This window comes from Monodelphis domestica, chromosome 2 (assembly GCF_027887165.1).
Source record: "Monodelphis domestica isolate mMonDom1 chromosome 2, mMonDom1.pri, whole genome shotgun sequence".
Lineage (NCBI taxonomy): Eukaryota > Metazoa > Chordata > Mammalia > Didelphimorphia > Didelphidae > Monodelphis > Monodelphis domestica.
In genome coordinates this window covers 192,824,790-192,849,284 of record NC_077228.1, presented here as the reverse complement: position 1 = coordinate 192,849,284, position 24,495 = coordinate 192,824,790, and the positions used below count along the sequence as shown (strand labels likewise).

Here is a 24,495-nt window from a genome sequence, read left to right as displayed (position 1 = left end):
GATGATCAAGTTAGACTAAATAACCTTATTTCTTTTCTTAACAGAGTTACTAAACTGCTATGATGAATACTCTTTGTTTTCTGGCAATAGGGGTGTTCTAGGGTTCTACTGAGAGAACTGAGATATTCCTTCTAAACTGATAACAGTTTGAGCCCCGACTCAGGATGTGTTCTTCCCATAGTTAGCCACCACCAATTAACTATCAGTTGACATCAGTTGTCCAATTCACATCAATTAGCTTTTACAAAAGAATATTTATGTTAAATCTAGAAAGAATAAGAGTGTAAACATTTCTCCCCTTCCCCCCAATACTTCATGAGCATATTCTGTTCTATATGACTTCAGTCTTTAAGGAAAATGGGCTCGGACTTAATGCAATTTCCAGAATCCTTAAAAACTCACAAGGTCATATTCTCCAAATTTACCTTCTTCACCTAAAACAAAGGAACAAATACCAGGGCAAAGAAGAACCATGCTCATGGATCCACGTGTTGGTTTTAGAGAGGGAGGCCCTGAGGTGTCTTTCGTTACAACATTATTGCTTAGAGAATGAGTCAAGTCAATTGAGTTAGGAGAGCTTTTGAAGGGTCTCTCAGCAAAGCAAAAATACTCTCTCTTACTACATGGTTAATACATGGGAACCAGTTATAGATTTCTATCTTGGGTTCAGTGGCTCTGTTATACTATATACATAGGTATATATGTATATGTATATGTGTATGTATGTTCCAGAAATAAAATGTAAGAAAATAAATAACTTAGAACAGAAAGTAGAAAATAGTATCCAAATAACTGATCCTCTGGAAATCAGAATTAACCAACCAACTTGATTCCAGGAGACAATGAGAAATATTCAAATAAAGTAAAAAGACTGAAAGAAAAGAAAGAAGGAGGTTTTTAATATAAAAAACAACAAACAAGAAATACAAGTCGAGGAGACATAAATTAAGAATAATTGTGTTCCCTAAAAGCCATGAACCCTCCAACAAGCTAGATACCATATTTCAAGAAATCACAATGAAAACTGCTTGGATATATTAGACTAAAGAGCAAAGTGAAAATAGAAAGAAGTCACTAGTCATCTCCTAAAAAAAAAACTTAAAAAATGAAAATTCCTAGAAATGTTGTAGCCAAAATCCAGAGCTACTACGACAAAGGATACACTGAAAAGGGACAGCTAGGTGGCACAGTAGATAGAGAGCCAGGCCTGAAGTCGGGAGAAACTGGGTTCAAATCTGGCCTTAGATACTTTCTAGCTGTGTTAACCCCACTTGCCTTTACCCTTCTGTCTTATTTAGAGTTGTTACTAAGGTAAAAGGTAAGGTTTAAAACGACATAGACAACGACACGACGATGACGACGATGACAACAACAAACCACTGCAAGAATCCAGAATGAAAGAGTTCAAGTATCAAGGAACTACAGTCAGAATCATGCAACATTAGTACAAGTACTATTACAAAGGAGACAATATATAGGATTTTCATCTGAGCCTATAGAAAATAACAATACCTCTCCCATCCTCCCAGCTCTTCCATAGAGAATGATACAGTTTCTTGAGACTTATAGTACTGTCCCAGGTAAGGGTCCATCTATGTTGGTAAGAATTTGTTTCCCCATTAGTGTTCTGCTCAATGGTACAACTGTTTGTACTATTTGCCTCCTGCAGCTTTCTTTCAATTCTAGAAGGAATCATCAATTGCCATTTCCTGTCGATTCCCATCTGCTATGCTCCACTGCTCAGTTTTAATTATTCTCTGATCCAAGCAATCCTTTTCTTATTCCTAAGTCTTCTTAGGAAGACTCCCCAGTCCTAAGCCACACATGGTAAGTTTATAGTGTATAGAGGTGTAGGGAGAACTTTTCTTTCTGTATCTCCAAGAAGGTATGTCTCCCATGCCCTTAGTGACTTAAGATGAGCTGCTGATAACTGCCTTCTCTCTCTCCCACAGTCCAATATGTGTATCTTCCAATCTCATTAAATCACTCTTATTCTCACCTGGGATATCCTTCCATCCCCCATCTTTTCTGAGGGCAACTAGGCTGGGCAATTTAAATTACCTTGAGGTTACATCTTTCTAAACTCTTACCTTCCATCTTAGAATCAATACTGTATATTGGTTATAAGGCAGAAGAGTGGTAAGGGCTAGGCAATGGGGGTCAAGTGACTTGCTCAGGCTTAGACAGCTGGCAAGTGTCTGAGACCAGATTTGAACCCAGGAACTCCCTTCTCCAGGTCTGGCTCTCAATCCACTGAGCAATCCAGCTGCCTACCTTGAGGCTACTTCTTCAAGGATGGTGCCTCTCAACTCTGGTCCTAAGACAGGTAGGTGATTCTTATCATATCCTGTCTAGGTAGATTTGGAAGGCACAGCACCACTCAATAATATTTCCAGCACACATGGCCTTTGGCAAATTATTTAATCTCAGTGAGCTACATAGTCTGATCCAGGGGTCAGTCCTTTGTAGCTGTAACCAAAGAACCCAATTCCCTTTAGCTCCCAGGTTCTTTCTGCCTACCTCTAAATTCCCTCTGCCAGCATCTGTTTTGGTATTCTCTTCTCCAGCCTCATGCAACTCTTTGAGTCCCTCCCTTGACCTGTCCTGTCCTGCCTTTGCAGTTACTAGTTTCTGAAAGTTGATTGTGTCACAGCCCAATTCCCTGCTTTGGGAAGGAGGGAGGAAGGGGATCAATAGGGTGGTAGCTAAGGAGAGATGTGAGAATGATGATAGTTCACATTTTTATACTGATTTTTTAAGGTTTACAAAATGTTCCACAAATAAATCAGGACCTCAATTTATGTGTCCAATGCCTTCAGGACCCTTTGCATGAGTCAAAAATTGGACACAATAACAAGCCTCATTACTGAAGCAATATTTCTTATATGAACATACCTGGGTACTTTATGACTTTTCTGAGACTTATCAGGGCTACCAACATCACTACTCTTGCACACTGGGGCCATTGTTAATAATTAAATAGCATTAATGAAAGAAAGAGAAACACTTCTCTGACAGGGACACAGCTTGTAACAAGTGAGAACTCAGGACAAAGTAGGAGCTAATATTTGATATACACCAATGTAATACTGGCACTTCTCAGAGTGAGAATGGTGTGATTGGGCCAGCCACAATGTGGCTTTACACTGCTTGGGAAAATGGTACAAATTTAGCACATAATCCAACTTTGATTTATGTATTTTTCTGTCTTTAAGTTTTCGATCGCTAATTGCATATACTTGAATTCACATGTGTTGGGTTCAAGCAAAATGTGGTCCTACCAATTTATCTCATTTGAGTCTCATGAGGTGCATGGCATAGAGGACTTGGAGTTAGGATGACCAGGATTCAAATCTTGCCTCAGGTACTTTACTAGCTGTAGGATTCCTAGGCAAGTTTTTTAAAGTCTTTTCTCCTTAATTTCCTCATTGGTAAAATGATGGAGTTGGATAAGATATCTTCTGTCTCTAAATCTATGATCCTATGAACTGAGAGGTAGGTACTATTATTACCCTCATTTTATTTTATTTTTTAAAATTAATTTATTTAGTCAATTTAGAACATTATTCCTTGGTCACAATAATCACATTATTTCCCTTCTTCCCCACCACCCACCCTTCCTGCAGCCAACACACAATTTCATTGGGTATTACTTGTGTCCTTGATCAGAACCTATTTCCATGCTGTTGGTGTTTGCAGCATTAGGATGTTCATTTAGAGTCCACATCCCCAGCCATATCCCCTGGACCCATGGATTCAAGCAGTTGTTTTTCTTCTGTGTTTCTATTACCCTCATTTTATAGATGAGAAAATGGTATGTATTTGGCTTCCCTTCAGTTCTTTTTTACAAGTTGGTACAATTTTTATAATCATTTTCTGCCATTTTGCAATCCATGTTCTCTCCTCCTACCCTCCCTTCCTCCTCCCTCCCTAAGAGGGCAGGTAATAGAATATAATTGTACACATGTTTTCATACAATATAGATTTCATGTTCATCATGTGAAACAAGACACATATTCCTTACACTAGGGAAAAATTCACAGAGAAAATAAAGCAAAGAATGGTTTGTTTCGGTCTGCATTTGATGTCTGTCTATTCGTTCTTTCCTTTCATTTCTGTAAAAATAAAAACCCGTTTCTATGAAACCAGTGCTCTGCTTCATCTCCCCCTAAGGAAGGTTGGATGGGAGATCATTGGGAGGTTTGATTATCCCAGAGAAATGGCTATTTCACTGACCTCAATGGAGATAGTTAAGGAAACTGCTAAGGTGGCAGTGGGTGAAAGCCAAGATAGTCTGCTTGTCGAGTCCAACATTGCTATTGAAATGCCCATTTGTTGTTCTGTTCTTTCAGTCATGTCTGACTCTTCATGACCTCATTTGGGCTTAAAAAAAATAAAACCCTTACCTTCTGACTTGGAGTCAATACTGTGTATTGGTTCCAAGGCAGAAGAATAGTAAGGGCTAGGCAATGGGGGTCAAGTGACTTGCCCAGGGTCACACAGCTGGGAAGTGTCTGAGGCCAGATTTGAACCCAGGACCTCCCGTCTCCAGGCCTGGCTCTCAATCCACTGAGCTACCCAGCTTCCCCCTTCCATTTGGGCTTTTCTTGGCAAAGACACAGGAATGATTTGCCATTTCCTTCTCCAACACATTTTACAGATGAGAAAACTGAGGCAGTGTTGAGTGACTTGCCCAGGGTCATCCAGTTGGTAAATGTCTGAGGCCAGATTTGAGCTTGGGTTTTCTTGACTCAAGAACCAGTGCTCTCTCCATTGTGTCACCTAGCCACCAGTTAGGTAGAGTCAGAGAAGTCAAAAGATGGCAGTTTAGTGGCTGCCAAGGGACAAATTAGGGCATCCAGAATGATGGTGGTTCTAGAATTGGCTAAGACTGTTTGGACCACTAAGCAGAGGTATATTTAGGAATGCTTAAGCTTGGGGTATGCACCACAAGCATGCATTAAGCATTCCCTATGTTGAAGGGGAAGGACCAAGATCCTATCCATGGTCAAGATTCAGACACACCACCAGGGACACTAGTGGTGGGCCGCTACTAGGAAAAAGGATAGGATGATGACAAGAGGAACTTACATCGATCTGGCACGTGGTATCTTTTATTTTAACTAATTATTCAGAGCAGACACAAATCTATGTTATTTTTTTTCTTTTCTTTTCTTTTTTTGCTGCTGTAGGATTGGAACTGTGGCCAGCGCCCACTAAATTTGTCTCCTTAAGACAAAACCCTACTTGTCCTGTCTTAGTTACAGTTCCATCACAAAGGAGAAGTTAGGACAAGCAGTAAGACGGTGGTTCTTGTGGCCACTAAGATGACAGCTGGGTAGCCACTAATGGAAAGTAAAGGTGGCCATTAAGGGGTGATTAATTAGGGAGGTTACCATGAGCAGTTAACACGGTTGGACCTTATTTTATCCTGGATCTCCAGAGGCTGGGATGGCTTCAAACATGGTGCAAAGAGAATCTCCCCTTACATCATGTTCCAGAGAACCTGAATTCATTCTAGTTCCCCCCAAATCTGCAAATCTAGATGGGCTGTGCCTATTTGGGGGTTGATGTCTCCAGAGGTATCTCCCCTTCAATGTGATGGTAGAACGGCCCATTTGGGAGCCTACTGGGTACTATAAAATACGACAGCTGGGAGAGGTTTTTTCCTTTTCCTTTTTTTTCCCTTCTATTTGGATGGGATCCTAATCCAATAAATGCTTTGGAGATTTCTATGGAATAGATTAATTTTTACTAGAAAAAAACATAATTGGTAGATGTTAAGGCTATTGCCCTGACAAATCTGCCTCGGCTATATTTTTGAAAAAGTAAAAGACCTGATAAACTTCCCCATAAATATGCCATCTGTTCAGCGAGACCTGGGCGAGGAGCTCCCAGGAGGTTTCCCTGGGTGATTTATTCTTCATTAATAAGCTCTATTCTATATTAGTATCAGATTTATGGTTCTGCCTTTCGAAGATTTGGGGGCATTTTATCTGAGTAGAATTTCAAATGAGTGCTTGAAACTTCGCAGCTTTTCTCTCCGCAGGCAGGAAGAAGCAGCCTTTTGTCCTGAATGTGCAGAAACGGAAAGGATGGAACATCTTACTCCCCAAAGGGTGAGGAAACAAAGGCATTGCTCTGTTGGAAAAACAAACAAACCAGCGAATGGAACAGCAAGCTCAATAAAGCTTTATTCACTTGTTCCTATTAGTTCACACAGCTGGCCAGCCCACTTGTCAGGATCGCTTAGCAGCTGAAAAGGGAGCTTGGCTCGGGAGGCAGATCTGGTGACCCAGCTGATCACTGGACCAAGGGGTCCGACGTGCCAAATCAATGGAGTTGCTTCAAGAGTTCGCCAAGCTTTCAGATAGCTCAAGTGGATGACAAGGCAGCCCACTTTGGAAGGCAGTGTGGTGTGGCTGCTCCGATGCTGGACTTGGCATCAGGAGGTCAAGTGTTTAAATCTTACCCCTGACACTGTGTGACTTTTGGCAAATCATTTAGTCTCTCTAAGCCTCAATCTTCTCATCTGCCAACTGAGACACTTCGTCTCTGGAGTCTTGGGAGGCTCCAATGAGATAATGTATGCAAAGTGCTTTGGAAATCTTAAAGCAGATGGTACTTTGCAAACCATAAAGGCCACGAAGCTGGATCCTCTAGAGAGCCAATTGTTAAATTTTTACTGTGAGCACTTACACTTCAGCAATAGTCAAGTGCTACAAATCAGGGCTTGATTTATTGTTTTGCTGATTGTCTAGGCTTAGGAAAGTTATGGAGAAAGTATTAATAATATAGTTTAAATTTTGGAGGCAGCTGGGTGGCTCAGTAGATTGAGAGCTAGGTCTGGAGAGGAAAGGTCCTAGATTCAAATCTGGCCTCAGATACTTCCTAATTAAATGTATGACTCTGGGCAAGTCACTAGGCAATGGTGTATTACCTAGTCCTTATCTCTCTTCTACCTTGGAACTTTGTATTGATTCTAAAACAGAGGTTTGAAAAAATGAGAGTTTGACTAGATGGTCTCTGAGGTCTCTTTCAGCTCTCAATCTATGGATCCCTTATTTATTTTCATAATTTTTCTTTTTGTATTTTTCAAATGTAGTATTGCCTTTGAGCTACCTCCTCAATTTGGCACTCATGGATTTATATACTCAGTCCCCAGGGAGGAAACTACTTTCAGAGGCTCCAAGTTTACCTTGTAGATCTATACTCCTAAAAAAAACCCCTACCAGTGAGATTGCCTTTAATAATCGATCCATAGTCACAAGTAGCTCAAAGTAAAAACATTTACTAAGGTTATATAGTATGAACAATAGTTACAAAATACTCCCTAACTAAACTTGGGGAATATTTTCTAGCAAATACACATTGTATCAGAGGGAAGAGTGGGTACAAACTTAGTATAGTGGTAGTGGGGCACATGTAGAAGGAATATGTGGCTTAGACAACTCATATTGTTATACTACAGGGTCCCAAAGTTTTTTTCTTCTTGAGGAGTCCTCATCTGCTGAGTACAAGATCTTTTGCTGGGTGGGTTGTACATTTGGGTTCACTGGGTCCTCTCCTCTTAAAGCTTGACTCAAAAGTTTTTGTTAACTCACTTCTCTACTACCAAAGGTAGTACTGTGTACTGGTTCTAAGGCAGAAGAGTGGTAAGGGTTAGGCAATGGGGGTTAAGTGACTTGCCCAGGATCCACACAGTTAGGAAGTGTCTGAGATCAAATCTGAACCCAGGACCTGGGCCTGACTCTCAATCCATTGAACCATTGAACCATCTAGCTGTCCCTGCAATATATATTTAAATATTTGGATTCTAACTATGACATTTCTAGATATGCTCAATTTTAGGTTTCTTTCATGAGGTGATCAGTGGATTTCCCTCCCTAATTTTGTCCTTTGGTTCGCATACTTCTGGCAGTGTTCTTTTATGACCTGAAATATTGTATCTGAGATTTTGGTTGGTCATGGTTTTCAAGCAGTTCAAAGACTCTTAAAATCTTTCTCTTTGCTCTATTTTCCTTGCATTCCTGCAGTGCTGAGGGCAGGTGACTGAGAATTCTTGATGAGCACAGATAGGTACCTCCAAGTTTGCTGCTTCTGATAAGCATGTTTATATCACAAATATCTGATTATCTCCTAAACTGAATGGTTCACTCCCTTTTGACTTTGAGGCATAGGACATAACTACATGATCCATCTCAGGTTCCAGAGACCCAGTCTCTAGTCACATAGACCCTGTTGTCTAAAGGGTATAAATATTCCAAACTCCATCTTCTCTGGGAGGCAGCATTCCACCAGCTCTGCCTCTCTCAGCCTTTCCATTTGACTTAACCATTTGACTTACATTTAAATTAATAAATCTCTTATTTTTAAGCTAATTGTTGGAGTTGTCATTCTTGACAAAGAATACTCATCCCAAATCTAGGGCTCCACCTCAAAGCTCTCCCACAACAAATTTCTGCTTGTGCTTTTTTTTTTTAGGTTATTTCTTTCCTCTAAAATTTTTTTCTTGAGATTCTTTAACTTATATTATTTATTTATTATAATAGGAGGGCTTTCCCCCTTTTTTGTTTGTTCATGAAGTTGTAGAGCTTCTTTGATTTGTCAGCTCTTTGATTAGGATTTTATAAGAGACCTAGGCTCTACCCTCTCCTTCAGTGTTAGATTTGGGTAGCCAGGCTCAGACACTACCTTCCGTTATAACCCCAAAGTTGTATAGTTCTGTTACTGGGGTTAGCTCTTGCTTCTGCTATAGTATGGAAGTCATGTCTCTATTGTCTCAGAGTGGGTGGCTGCCTGGGGCCAAGACTTGCTTTCTTCCATAGACCTGACCTCAGATTTCAGTCCTGACCTGAACGGGGGCCTGAACCAGGGCCCAGTGAAGGGGCTGAGCCCAACCCACAGCTGCAGAAACCAATTTCCATTTTTCTCCTAGGACTTCCCTAGCTCAGTCTTCTCAGTTTCTTTCTGAAGCCTATAAGAGGCCCCAGTCTTTAGCCTCTAGAGCAGCCAGACCCAGAGTAAACTTTCTTCACTCTTCTCTGCTAGGGCATCTTTAGACCTCTGGAAGAACTGGCCCTGTCCATTTCCCTTTGCCCTCATCTATCTAACCCTAGGTGCATGAGCACTCTTCTGACTCAGAACCAATATATAGTATTGATTCTAAGATGGAAGGTAAGGATTTATTTTTAAAATCTTCCAATGGGCAGCTTGGTGCATCAGTGGATAGAGAGCCAGGCTTAGAGATGGAAGGCCCTGGGTTCAAATTTGGCCTCTTTCTAGCTGTGTGACTCAGCAACCCAGTTGCCTAGCCCTTTATTACTCTTCTGCCTTGGAAGTGATACTTATTTGAGATTCTAAGACAGAAGGTAAGAGTTTTTTTTTTTTAATCACCAAGGATATCAAACATCTGAATGCAGCAGATTCTGGCCAAGTCTATAATAGAGAATTAAAGAGGAGGTAAGAAAATATTTGCCAAGGAAGCAGTGATTACAAAGAGCCAGCATTGGCCTTATTGAGGACAAGTCTTGCCAAATGGATCTTATTTCCTTTTGGACAGTCTTCATAAACTGGTTCATCAGGGAGAAACATTAAAGATATAATTTACTTAGATTAAAACAACAACAACCTTTATCTCATGTCTTAGCATCAATACGTAGCATCATTTCTAAGACACAAGGGAAGGGTGTTGGTTTTTTTAAGAGCCTACTATGTTGCAAATACTGTGCTAACCACTGAGATTGCAAAGAAAGACAAAAAGCAGACTCTGCTCTCAAGTTGCTCACAGTTGAATGGGGGGAGGCAATATGTAAACAGCTACTACAAACAAAGTATATTCCAGGATAAATTGGAAACCATTCATGGAGGGAAGGCACTCGAGTATTGAGGGATGGGAAAAGGCTTCCTCTAGGTATTCTGCCAAGTTCTGGGGACCATAGGCTAAGAAGAACATTGATAAGAGGACTAGAGTTCATGCCCAAAGGGTGCTAAAGAACTGTCTGCCCTTTGATCCAGCCATAGCACTGCTGGGTTTGTACTCCAAAGAGATAATAAGGAAAAAGACTTGTACAAGAATATTCATAGCTGTGCTCTTTGTGGTGGCCAAAAATTGGAAAATGAGGGGATGCCCTTCAATTGGAGAATGGCTGAACAAATTGTGGAATATGTTGGTGATGGAATACTATTGTGCTAAAAGGAATAATAACCTGGAGGAATTCCATGGAGACTGGAACAACCTCCAAGAAGTGATGCAGAGCGAGAGGAGCAGAACCAGGAAAACATTGTACACAGACTGATACACTGTGGTACAATAGAATGTAATGGACTTCTCCACTAGTGGCAATGCAGTGATCCTGAACAATCCAGAGGGATCTACAAGAAAGAACACTATCCACATTCAGAGGAAAATCTGTGGGAGTAGAAACACTGAAGAAAAACAACTGCTTGATTACATGGGTTCAGGGGATATGGTTGGGGATATAGACCCTAAATGAACATCCTAGTGCAAACATCAACAACATGGAAATAGGTTCTAATCAAGGACACATGTAATACCCAGTGGAAGGGTGGAGGGAAGGGAGGGGGGAAAGAATATGATTCTTGTAGCCAAGGAATAATGTTCTAAATTGACTAAATAAAATTAGTAAAAAAAGAGGGCTAGAGTTCAAAGAAAAACAACTCTAATGGTGAAGGGATTTGAGTTCAAATCATTTGACGATTGGTCAAAAGAATGAAGGATGGTTAACCTGGAGGAGGAGGAGACAGTGTGGAGTGGGGAACATGCTAGTTGATTTCATGTGCTTCAAGGGTTTCGTTCAGAAGAGGGATTAGGCTTGTTTTGTTTGTCCCCAGAGAGCAGAACCAGGAGTGGAACCTAGCAGTGGTAAGAGATCAATTTGGGTTTGATGTCAGGAACCCCTGCCTACCTTTTTTTCTTTTAAAAAATGTTCCAGATTACATGTAGATACATGTAATTTTTAAAAAAAAAAATTTAAACTCTTGCTTTCCATCTTAGAATCAATGCTGGGTATTGGTTCCAAGGCAGAAGAATGGTAAGGGCTAGGCAATGGGGGTTAAGTGACTTTTCCCCAGGGTCACACAGCTGGGAAGTGTCTGAGGCTAGATTTGAACCCAGGACTTCCCATCTCTAAACCTGGCTCTCAATTCACTGAGCCACCCAGCTGCCCCCTAAATACATATTTTTAAAACCTCTACTTTCTGTCCTCGTAACAGCTCTTAAACTAGAAGGGCAAGGGCTTGGCAAATGAATTTAAGTGACTTGGCCAGGATTGCACAGAAAACAAATTTAAAAAGCTAGAATTTCTACCAAAGTATTCTTTGTGTAGGTAGGTAGGTGGAGCAGTGGAGAGAGTGCCAAGCCTAGAGCAAGTAAGACCTGAGTTCAAGTTTGGCCTTGGACATTTACTAACTCTGCAACTGGACAAATCCTGTTTGCCTCAGTTTCCTCATCTGTCAAATGAGCTGGAGAAGGAAATGGCAAACCACTCTGGTGTCTCTGCCCAAAATCCCCCAAATGGGGTCACAAAGAGTCAGACCTGACTGAATAATGGCAACCAAAAACTGAGTGTACATCTAGAGCCCTTTTTAGTACTCAGAGCTGTTCTCTATAGCACACAAGGACAGTTTAAAAGAGAGGGGTGTGTATGTGTGTGTTGTGTGTGTGTGTGTGTTTGGAGGTCCTACCCACTCTGCCTTGGGAGATAGTAAAGGTGTTTGTGGTTTAATTATGCATATATTATAATTATATCATATATAATTATATCCATAACATTATATCATATATAATTATATGTATATAATTATATGACTATTAGAGCTTAAAACTACACTAAGACTTTTGGGGCATGCTGTATTTATACTATATTATACTCATATACTATATTTGTATTATTATATTTATACTTATACATTTTATTATTAAAATTAATCAAAATATAATATATACACAGAGTATCCCCAAATATGTGTATTTATTTGTAAGTATGTGTGTGTGTATAAAATATCTAATACTATACACACAGAGAGGTAGCTGGCACAGTGGATAGAGTGCAAGACTTCAAGCCTGGAAGATTTGAGTTCAAATTCTGCCTCAGACACTTCCTAGCTGTGTGACTTAGGCAAGTCAGTCTCCTCATCTGTAAAATGTGGATAATATCACCTACCTCCCAGGATTATTGTGAGGATTAAATGAACTAATATTTGTCAAGTGCTTCCCAAACCTTAAAACAGGATATAGGGGGCAGCTGGGTGGCTCAGTGCATTGAGAGCCAGGCCTAGAGACAGGAGGTCCTGGGTTCAAATCTGACCCCAGACACTTCCCAGCTGTGTGATCCTGGGCAAGTCACTTAACCCCTATTGCCTAGCCCTTACCACTCTTTTGCCTTGGAATCAATGCACAGTACTGATTCTAAGATGGAAGGTAAGGGTTGACACCCCCCCCCCCATATAAATGTAAGCAATTATTCGCTATCTCGTGGCTTTTTTAGTGCAGGGTGCTATACTTCCCTTCATCCCTGATCCCTTTCTCAGTAGCTGCCTCCCTGTGTCACAGTCCAGCCAAAACAGCAGCAGGGTGGGCAATGTGCAGGATGCTAGGGCAGCCTTCTTCACCCCTGTATTCCAAGGGGATGCTGGGAAACAGGATGAATAAAAACAGGAAGGAAAGAATGAGCATGGAGATCAGACAATGAAGAGATGAATCAGTTTGGCTAGAGTGGGGATTACAAAAATGGTGAGAAATAATACTGGAAAGTTAGGGTGTAGCTAGATCCCAGAATGCCTTGAAAGTAAAGCTGCAGATTGCCGATTTGAGTGGGCAGTGGGGAAGTGACATGATGAAATTAGTGCTTTTAGGCAGCTTATCCTCCCATTGCTTAACAAGATCAATAGGGGTTGAGGGTGATGGATATACAATGGGATCGGAAGGAGGGATGAATATGAAGATGGATATAAAGTGGAGGGAGTGGATTTCCAGATGGGACAAACCAGAAACAGGGGGCTCTGAGCAAGGATGCTGTCACACAAGTGACTTGCCCAAGATCACCCAGTTGGTAAGCTCCCACACACAGCAATGGGAATGGGGAGGAAAGGGTGAATCCAAGAGACATTTTAGAACATCTGTCTTGGTGACAGATTTTATGTAGAGATGAATGAAGGAGATCCATTGATCCAGCTGTTTTAACATGTTTCATTATTGAGTGGATTTTAATATAACACGGGCCAGATTGAGTCCCTGGAGCTCTGCAACGACATGTAGATAAATCCTGAGAACTAGACTGTAACACAGCTGTTTGCTCTCCCCCAATACTAGAGTTACAAAGGGCTTCCAGTGCGTTTAGAAACACTGAATTCAATAATAGAAGCTTTCACCATGGTAGAAGGAGCACAGAGTTGATCTTGGAGTTGGAAGGATCTGTGTTCAAGTCCCTCTCTGATGTCTCCTGGCTGTATGACCCTGGGCAAGTCTTTTCAGCTTCCTGGTGTTCCAGACTGCACACTGCAGAGAAGGCACCTACCTGCACCAGCAGAGGGACTTTCCTCATATGGGAGGTCTTTATATCAATGAAAGCGTCACATCCCGACCTGGATATCAGGCGTCACCCACATCTGGCCAGACCACTAGGGGACACGTGTTCCAGATGTGTTTTCAGATTTACCTTTTCCCTGCCAAACCCCCGGTTGATTCGGGTTCTTTGGTTTCCACTCCATTCTGGACTTGTGTGCAATCTCCATGTGGCCACAAGATGTCGCCTTCCTGCAACAATTCTCCGTGAGCAGGCTGGCGGCAGTGGGCGGCTCTAGGTCTACGCATCAAAAAAGAGAGCGCCAGGGTGTACTTTTTGTTTTTAAGTAAATGTAAGTCCAAATTTAAGCAACCTGGAAATATAGCTCTCAGGCAAGAGACGATGGAAAGAAACGCCAGATGGCACAATTCCCCCCTTAGTATTTGCTGTCATTTGTTTTTCTCTGTTTTTAAAAAACCCTTACTATGTAATCAATACTATGTACTGGTTCCAAGGCAGAAGAGAGGTAAGGGCTAGAAAATGGAGGTTAAGTGACTTGTCCAGGGTCACACAGCTAGGAAGTGGCTGAGGTCAAATTTGAACCCAGGACCTTCCATCTCCAGGTCTGGCTCTCAATCCACAGAGCCACCCAGCTGTCCCCAGTTTGTGACTCTCTTAAATAAATGGCTTGTAAGATGCAGAGCTGGGAAGAGTCTGAGATAGATCAGCAAAACATTGGAAAAGTGAGGTTTTGGTACCTTCAGTTTGAAATCCAGTAGTTATTGTGCACAGAAATGGTAGCTTTTAATTGCATTGTAAAAAATACCAAAATGTGTTTAGTGTCTTCTTCCACAGGAATATGAAAGCTAAAGAATGATGAATAGCATGGTATAAGAGAGAATACTTGACTACCCAAAGAGAAATTACCAAAAGAGCTTGATTACCAAAAGCTCTGGATTCAAATCCCAGCTCAGCCACTTACTTGCTATGTCATCTTGGGCAAGTCACTGAATTTCCTTAGCTGCGCAAAGATGGAAGGTATTACGTACCCACTGAATGCCAAGCAATGTGTTAAGCAGTTTCACAATGATTATCTCATTTGACCCATGGAGATAAAGACTATTATTATCCTTATTTTACAGTGAGGAAACTGAGGCAGGAAGAAGTTAAGAGATTTCTCTGGAGTCACACAGCTATGAAGTATCTGAGGCTAGATTTGTACTTTCTGATCAGCTCTCTGTCCACTATATCGCCTAAATGGTTCTTACTTTCTTAGTATCAGTTCTAAGGCAGAAGAACACTAAGGGATAGGCAAAGGGGTTAAGTGACTTGCCCAGGGTCACACAGCTAAGAAGTATCTGAGGTCAAATTTGAACTCAGGACCTCCCATCTCTAGCCCTGACACTCTCCACTGTGCTATCTAGCTGCCCTCTCCTATTTGGTTCCAATGAGCATGTTATCTTCCTGTACTGCCTACCTTACAAAATTATGAGGACCAGCAGGTGAACTAGATAGAGGACTAACCTTGGAATCAGGAAGATTCAGTTTCAAGTCTTGACTCTAAAATATATTATATATGTGACAATGGATAAGTCACACTGAACCTTTCAGGCCTTCCTTAGGCAACTTTCTAAGTTTGGGATAGAGAAAAATTGCTGATTTTCATCAGCAAGGAGACTTTCTACAATAATGAGATCACAAATATAGAAGGGAGAAGGCGTATAAATTCCTCATTTCACAATTAACTCCATAGCTTCAAGTCCCAGCAATCCTCAGACTTATTCGTTTCACTGGTATTTATCCACAGTCCTCTAGAAAATCAACAGGAGGTGGAACAAAGAAAGAATAGCCAGATGGGTTGTTGGGAAAGAAGAGACAATGATCATGAAATCACAAACAGAAGGAAGAACAATTCCATTTTTATTTGGCTTCTGGTCCCCGTCTCCCCCCTCCCCCCCCCCCCCGCCCCAGCCAATTCAATTGGAATTTAATGGTAACAGCAAAAGTTTGAGGAAATAATATTTTGCTACCAAGGAGAATGCTCTTTGGACTGGAAAGACTAGAACAAGAATGATTAACAGGGATTCAATGAAGAGGTGGCATTTTAACATCTAAATGTTAATGTTATTAACATTTATTAATAATCTGAACCTAAATGCCCTCAAGAAACCCAAGTCACCAGGTCTAAGAGACGATATCCCGGTGGGCTAAAAGAATGAGCCACTACAGGAGAACTCTAAAAAATCATAGGGACAATGAGAGGTGGCATAGGACGTAGGCACTTAACAAGTGCTTATTGGCTGACTAGAGACAGACAAAAGCCTTGATTTATAAAACAACTGAGGAGGTCACTTCTTCAAACAATAAGTAGGTGAGCAAAATTTCAATTCTTGGCAAAAGTCAGAGCATATCATTAAAGGGGTAGTTGGAAAATCATTAGAAAAGGAACCAGGAGGCAGTGAGTTGGCTCAGTGGATAGAAAGCAATGAGGTCCTGGGTTCAAATCAGACCTCAGACACTTCCTAGTTGTGTGTTCCTGGACAAGTCATTTAACCCCAATTGCCTATCCCATAGCACTCATCTGCCTTGGAAATGATTCTTAGCATGGATTCTAAGACAAAAGGTTAAGGGATTAAAAAAAAGGAAAAGGAATGAGAGGTCACAGTCAGCACAGATTCTTGAAAAACAGATCATTTCAAACTAACATAATTTCTTTCTTCTTTCCTACCTTTTTAATGGGGCAACTAGACTGGTAGATCAGAAAGATGCCATAGACTCAGGATACATACATCTCTGCAAAGCATTTGGCACCATCCTCAAGATGTCCTCATGGACAGGAGGGAAATATGTTGGGGACAGGGTGGTACTCCAGTTATCTGGGTTTGAAATTGCTTGAACTGAAGGAGTGATTAAGGAATCTTTGTCAACTTGGAAAGAAGTCACCAACAGAGAACATTTCCAGCTCTAAATCTATGATCCTTTGTGTATTCCAGGGATCTTTGGCCCCTTACTGTCATTTTGACTTGGATGACTTGGATGAAGGTGGAGACGGCATGCTTGTAATGTGGTATGTGACACAAAACTAGGAGAGCTGTCTAACACACTGGATGATGCATCCAAAAAACCCCAGTTGTCTAGAGATCACTCTAGACTAATCTCCTATCTAGATATCATTCTAGATGAGTCTAAAAATCGATTAGGTTGACATTTAAGGTCAAATATAAAGTCATGTCCTTGAGTTAAAAAAAACAACAACCTTGTACAGAGAGACGGCAACTAGGTGGTTCAGTGCTTTGAGAACTAGGCTCAAAGATGGGAGGTCCTGGGTTCAAATCTGGCCTCAGACACTTCCTAGCTATGTGACCTTGGGCAAGTCACTTAACCACCATTGCCTAACCCTTATGGTTCTTTTGCCATGAAACCAATACACAGTATTGATTTTAAATCAGAAGGTAAGGGTTAAAAAAAATACAAATAGAAGATATGATAGGTATGCCTAAATCAAGGTTACAATGAAAAATGCTTGTCATTAAAAATTTAAGATTCAAAAGAGGTCAACAATGTGAGATGACAGCTCAAAAATTTAATATAATTTTAGGTTATGCTCATTGAAATATATTCAGAATGAAGGAGGCATTAATCCCACTGCATTCTGCCTAATCAAACCCAACTGGAGTATTGTGTTCATTTATGAGTATAACATCTTAGGAACATATTGATAATCAAGATTGCCTCCAGGCAGCCAGGTGGTGCAGTGAATAGAGCAATGGGTCAGGAAGACCTGAGTTCAAATCCTGCCTTAGTTACTACTAGTTATATACTAGTTGTATGACCCTAGGCAAACCACTTAACCTTTCTTTGCCTCAGTTTCCTGAAAAATAAGATAATATTGCTCAACTATAAGATAATAATAGCACCTATCTGCTAGGGTTATTGTGAGGATCAAATGAAATAATATTTTAGCGCAGTGCCTGGCACATAGTGCTTACTACATGCTCCATTCCTCCTTGTCTCTTCCTTTCCTTTCTCCCCTCCCTCCCTTCCTCTCTTCCTTCCTTCTTTCCTCCCCTCCCTCCTTCCTTGCTTCCTTGCTTCCTTGCTTAACCTCTTTCAGTCTTAATTATAATAATTAGCATTTACATGGTGTTTTAAGGTTTTTCAAAGCACATTATGAATACTATCTAATTTTATCTTTGCAACAACCCTTGTAGGTCCTTTTTATTATCCCCATGTTTACATATGGGAAAACTGAGGCAGACAGAATTGGCCAGAGTAAAGGTCTGAGGCCAGAGTTGAACTCAGGTCTTCCTGACTCCAGGTCCAGCTACCTAGCTGCTACTGTTAGCTCATTGGCAAAACAGGGGGGTTGGATTTGATGGCCCTTGAAGTCCTGTCTTGCTCTAAATCTATGATTCTTTGAAACTATATTCTTATTTAAAGGGGAAGATATTATGGTATAGTAGAAAAAGAAATATTTAGGAAGCTTGAGTTCTAGTGCCATCTCTGTCTGTTCCTAATTGCATATTCTGGGGATAATCCATTCTAACCAGCTTGCTTCACAGGGGCATAGCAAGGAACAAATGGAAAATTTATTTTAAAAAATCAATATGGGGGCAGCTAGGTAGTTTTGGAGAGCCAGGACTGGAGATGGGAGTTCCTAGGTTCAAATCTGACCTCAGTCACTTCCTAACTATGTAACTCTGGGTAGAGTCACTTAACTCTTACTGTTCTTCTGCTTTGGAATCAATATTCGGTATCAATTCTAAGACAGAAAGTAAGGGTTTAAAAAATCAACACAAAAGTAAGGTGTTATTCAAAAGTTCATTTATATTCTGGTAGAATATAAGTTCCTTGAAGGCAGAAACTGTCTTGCTTTTATATTTTTATGTTTTGCATTTGGTTCATAGTAGGTGCTTAATAAATGTTTATTGGTTGATGACCGTATATCTGGAATATAAGCATATTAGAAGACTATTCTTGTAGAAGGGTAACATGATATAGAGGAACCTTGAATAAATTACCTGTCCTCTCCTGGTCTCAGTTTCCTCATCAGTCAAATAAGACGACTGTCTTATTATCTTAGATTTAAACTTTCTATGAGTTGGTAGATGCTCTTGGTAAGCCTTTTCAGGCTAGTTAAGACAGCTATACTCCCCAAGAAAGGGTTAAGGAGGGTTATTACTCAAATCCTTTCCCAGCTGTGGCCAGCTCCATTCTTCCTTTGTACAAGGAGGTCAAAGGTGAGGCCAATACAAGGGCTGACCATCGACAAATAAAATGATCGTGTTTGTTTTCTAAGCCAACTGGTTCTTTCTCCCCAGGTTGCTCTCTAATGTCCTCCTGGGGGCCCTTTAAAACTTTGGAGAGTAAGAACAAGACCATTTCAATCGGTCTCTGAAATGGATAGGCTGGTCTCACCGTCTCTGGGGCTGTCTTTTCATTTGCTTTTTTCATTTTTAGACACATTCCAAACTTTCAGCAAATTACAGTGTTTGCCAACTGGCTGTCTGGGGCCAAGGAGTGGAGTTATTTATACTCTTCATTGGGATGTTGCCATCCTAGAGAAGCTTTACTTAAAATTTGGTCAGACACTGACAGCAAGAGGCATCTGTTGGTCCAACTGACAGCTGATGCTACTCTGTGATGAAGATGCTAAAGACAACTGGGTTGAGGATAGCAAAGCTTCTCCCAACTACAAGCCTAAAGAGTCTCTCAACAGTGATCAAAGAGGTAGACCAGCATTGTCCTCCAGAATTCTAAAGCGTAGAGAGGAGTCCTGATACTAAAACTGGTGGCTGATAGAGTCTAAAGGCCAGAGAAGGACATTAGTTACTCATTCATTCACTCATTCATTCAATAAAGATATATAAAAGCTAGTTGTTCAATGGATAGAACACAGAGCCTGGAGTCAGGAAGACATCTTCCTGAGTTCAGATCCAGTCTCTGGCTATCTGACCCTGGGCAAATCACTTCACCCTGTTTGCCTTGGTTTCCTTATCTGTCAAATGAGCTGGGGAAGGAAATGACAAACTGCTCCAATATCTTTGCCAAGAAAACCCCAAATGGGGTCACAGAGAGTCAGATACAACTGAAAAACAACTACACAACTGTGAGCGCCTACCACATTCTAGGAAGTGTCCAAGGCATAGTATTTTAAGATATATATATATGAGATTTATAAAATATATTATATATTTAAGAGATTTATATTATATATATATGTGTGTATATATATATATGCCTTCAGGAGCTAACAGTCTAGTTGGGAATTCAAGATACACAAATGTGAAAAGTTAATTCTTAATATATAGTAGTAGGATGACCTCAATGGAAAAAAAGATAAATGACAGAAGTAAATGTTGTGTTTGGGTCCCCATCTTCTCTCCTCGAGTCTTTTTCTCTTCTTTACCTTATTTGAGGAGCTCAGCTTACTCTCTTCCATTCCTTCCACATTAAATTTTGCTCTTAGGAAAGAGTCATTTATATGTTAATATGAAGTCCCATGAGAGTGAGAAGTGTCTCAATTACTTTTAGATTGCTTTGAGTGCACCTAAACCAATGCTCTGAAAATTGTGGGTGCTTGATAAGTGGGTGTGATATGAATGAATGGATTTAAGTCTCTGGCTTACCTCTCCCATGAGTACTGGTAATACTCCCTCTACGTTTCCCTCAATTTTGCTCCAAAGGACTTTCAGCCATGAGTGAGCAGGTGGATTTTTGTAGAGAAGTGAGGTCTCTGAGTTCATGATGCAAAGGTGACCAGGAAGTTTATTTACCTAATGTTTAAGACAAGCTCAGCAGGCAGGATACTGAACAAAATAAAACGTCAAATGAAGGGTTCAAACAATATGTACTGTAGGATGCCTGAGAAGAGATGGAAAAAGAGAGATGGGGAAGGGAAGAGGGAGAAGGAAAGGGAAAGGAGAAGGAAAGGAAGAAGAAGAGGGAGGGAGAGAGACATAGAGAAAGAGAGAGAGGGAGAGAGAGTCAGAAAGAGACTGAGACAGAGCTAGACAGAAACAATGCACTCATGCCTAGAACATGCTTCCTCCTTATTTTAGGCTTCATTAAGAAGAATATCTTATACATGGGTCAAGGAAATTTGTTTGGGGATGTAGACTCTAAATGATCATCCCAGCGCAAACATCAACAACATGGAAATAGACAAAGAGAGACTGAGAGGGAGAGGGAGGAAAGAGGAGTCCCATGGAGACTGAGAAAAGTCACGAGGACCTAAAATGCTTTGGAAATATTTCAATTTCATCATTGTAGCTTAGCTTTATCAAACACTTCATAGTTATGCATATATGTATTTATACATGCATTTATATATTCTCCTTTGAGACCCCAGATTTGAGAGAGGAAGGGGCAGGCATTCCAGGTGAATTGCATTTGAACAATGGCAGGAAACGGGCAAGCACAGGATGCATTGGGAGATAGCAGAGAAAAATGGCTGGAGAGGAGGAAGTAGCAAGAGAGATAAGGTTCGAAAAATAGGTTGGGATCAGATTGTGTGGGGCGTTGAATGCCAAGCTAAGAAAATTGGAATTTGTTCTTTAGACAATGGGGAGCCACCAAATGACATTGGATGTGATGAAAGCAGTATTTTGAGAAGAGTGATTCTGGTAGGGGTCTGCAGGTTGGATTAGGAAAGGGGAACTAGGAGGCACAGAACTGAGTTATCAGGTTATTGCAATAACCGGCAATGCAGAAAGAAGGACCTGAGCTAGAGGCCAGGTGGTTCGAGAGCTGCTTTTTGAGTAGACAGACCTCGTTTCAATACAAGCTGTGCAATTTTGGGCAGGCTACTTTAGCCCCTCTGCCTCTCAGTGTTCCTCATGTACAGAATGAGGGGAAAGGATTGATTCATCGGCCTTTAAGGTTTCTTCCAGCTCTAAGTCTCTAGTCCTTTGGGGGCTTAAGTAGCTACTAGATAATAAGCTCAATGAGAACAGGGTCTACATAGCATCTATTTTTATATTCCTGTTACTCAGCACGATGCCTTGAAAACAAAAGGTGTTTAATAAATGCTGAATTTTTAGTGGTTAATTTGACAGAAATATAGAAGTCAGCAGTGGGAGCTGGTTTTGGAGAAAGCAACAACTTTTGTTTTCACCATGTTGAGCCTGGGGTGAGAGTAGATCAACCAAGAGGGAAAATAGGAAGCCCTTTGCTTGGCATTTAAATTCCTTCGCAGGCCAATTTCCTATCCCCTGTCCTTGTGAACAAGGTTCCCATCAAAGTGGCCTATTTGTAATTCCCCATATATGACATTCCATGCCTTTGATCTGACTGCACTCATGCCTAGAACATGCTTCCTCCTTGATTTTAGGCTTCATTAAGAAGAATATCTTATACATGGGTCAAGGAAATTTGTTTGGGGATGTAGACTCTAAATGATCACCAGCGCAAACATCAACAACATGGAAATAGGTTCTGATCAAGGACACACGTAATACCCAGTGGAATTGCCCGTCGGCTACAGGAAGGGTGGGTGGAGGGGAGGGAGGGAAATAAAGTGATTCTTGTAACCAAGGAATAATGTCCTAGATTGACTAAATAAACTAATTAAAATTAAAAAAGAAGAGTAGAGGAGGGGAAATATATGAGAGAAGTTATGAAGATAAAATCAAAAGGATTTGGCAAAGAGAATGGAGATAAGAGAGTGAGGAGTTGAGGAAGTCATCTAGGTTGTGATCCTGGGATTGCAAGGCTGGTGGTATCCTTCAAGTCCTAGGGAAATTATTAAGTGGGGAGGATATTAGGGAAAAGCTAATGGGTTCTGCTTTGGGCAGAGAGTCCTGGGGGACTGCTCTATGGTTAATGGGGATGACCTGGCTGAAGATACAGCAAAAGAGCCTAAGGAGAGGTCAGAGAACAAAGTTAGAGCAGTGTCATGAAAACCTTGAGAAAAGAGTACTATGGAGAAGGGGGTGTTGGTTAAAGTTGCAGAAGTCAAAGAAGAAGAGGACTAACTAAAGGGTATTTGATTTGGCAATTGCTAAATCATTGACAACTTTGGAGAGAGTCGTCTCAATTGAATGATAAGTGTCAAAGCCAGAAAGATAGTAAGATAATTAAAGGAAAAGAAGTAGAAACAATCAAGTAGAAAAAGTAGGCTGTATCTACCAACATCTACCCACTTTAGTCTTATATATTACAACTTGCAAGAATTATAGATAAGATAGAAGACACGCTTGCTCCAGTTGATGAAATGTTAAAACTGTTGTAATCTCAGTCAATAGCCAATAAAAATGTATTAAGTGCTTAAAAAAAAAAGAAGAATATCTTGCCCAGAGCAAGAGAAGCTATGGTCTCACTAGTTGACACAGTTGATATAGTACTGTCTTAAGGCCAGGAAGATCTGAATTAAAATCCTGTCTTAGATATCTATCTGCAAGGTGACTCTAGTCAGCCTCAGTTTCCCCATCTGTAAAATGGGGATTATAATGTTACCTAATTAATAGGATTTCTGAGGATCAAAAGAGATGGAATATGTAGAGGGTTTTATAAACCTCAAGGTACTATATAAATGCTAGCTATGATGATAATGGAACAAGACAAAAGAGGAGAAAAGGAGGAGGAAAGAAAAGGAGAAGGAAGAAAAAGGAGAAGGAAGGGGAGAGGAAGAAGAAGAATGGGAGGGGAAGGAGAAGAAGGAGGAAGTGGAGGAAGAAGAGGTAAGAGAAGGAGAGAAGAGGAAGAGGAGAATAAGAAATATTCTTGGTTACACCACAATTGGAGCATTGTGCCCACAACTTATGGGTGCCATGTTTTATAAAGGAATTTGACAAGCTGGATTAGATCCAATTAGGAAGAGAGTCTGTCACTTAGAATATATAACTTCCTTCAAGGTCTAGAGCAGGGGCCACCCACCTATAGGAAGCTGACTTTCCTTCTTCTCCACTATTGTTGATATTCTCCTCCCCCTGCTCCAGATATTATTTTGTATTTGCATTCAGGATAGTTTGTATTTGTTCATCCACTGAATCTAGGAGAATGTCTTCTTGACATCAGGGACTATTTTATTTTTGTCTTAGTGGCAACAATGTCTCACACTATACAGAGCATGTAGTTGAGATTTAATAAATGTTTTATGTTCACTAGATGAGATCAGAACTCAGAAGAGAGGTCAAGATTCAATCAACTCGATGGGGCAGCTAGGAAGGCACAGTGAGTCACACTCACACAGTGAGACACAGAGTGTCAGGTCTGGAATTAGGAGGTCCTGGGTTCAAATTTGGACTCAGGCACTTTCTAGCTGTGTGATCCTGGGCAAGTCACTCAACCCCAGTTGCCTAGTCCTTACCACTGTTCTGCCTTAGAATTCCAAGACAGAAGGTAAGAATTAAAGAAAAAACACCTTAGTCTGGGAATGATTCATAATGCTGAAATTGTCTGGGGGAGGGAGTAGATAAGTCTCTGAAAAGAAGAATTAGAGAAGAAAGCAAAGCCAAGGGCTAAATCTTGTTATAGTGCCTACAACTGAGCTCAGGAAGAAGAAAAGTAATCACAGAATGGGGAAGATGAGTGTGGGGGGACAGGCCATAAGGGCACGCAGACAAACTTTTATGAGCTGGCAACATGGGCACAAACTCTAATCAGGCTTTTTAAAAGATAAAAGGAGACTAGGTCTAGCAAAGCAATACAAGAACATTATGTACCTTCTAAGCTGGATCCTGGCAGGATGTTGTCTACAGAATGTTCTTTTCACCCTTTGGTAGGATGTCTTGGTCTTTGATCAGCTAAACTCCTGCTCTTTGGGGACCTTCTATGCAGTTACAACAATGCTTAGGCAAATGTAGAAAGGGAAGAAAGTGAGCCTGCAATATACCTAGATATTGAAATGATTTTATATTCATAGGGCCTATGAAGAAGGGACAGAAAAAAGAGTAAGTGCAAAGAGACACATAAGCAAGAACGAACTTAACACATCACAACTGGGGGACTTTTTCCCCACCTTTTAAAA

The 24,495-nt window shown here is 40.7% G+C and overlaps 1 long non-coding RNA gene across 2 annotated transcripts in view; it reads left to right on the top strand.

Annotated features, from left to right (window-relative positions):
* Positions 1–24,495, top strand: part of LOC130457215 (uncharacterized) — an 82,578-nt gene that overhangs the window by 31,220 nt on the left and 26,863 nt on the right. Inside the window, exons 1-2 of one of the 2 annotated variants that reach the window (XR_008916352.1) lie at positions 15,729–15,897; positions 16,520–16,593. This is a non-coding gene — a long non-coding RNA (uncharacterized LOC130457215). Of the gene's footprint in view, positions 1–15,728; positions 15,898–16,519; positions 16,594–24,495 lie in introns of those variants that run through there. The other variant, XR_008916351.1, reaches the window with a different exon arrangement.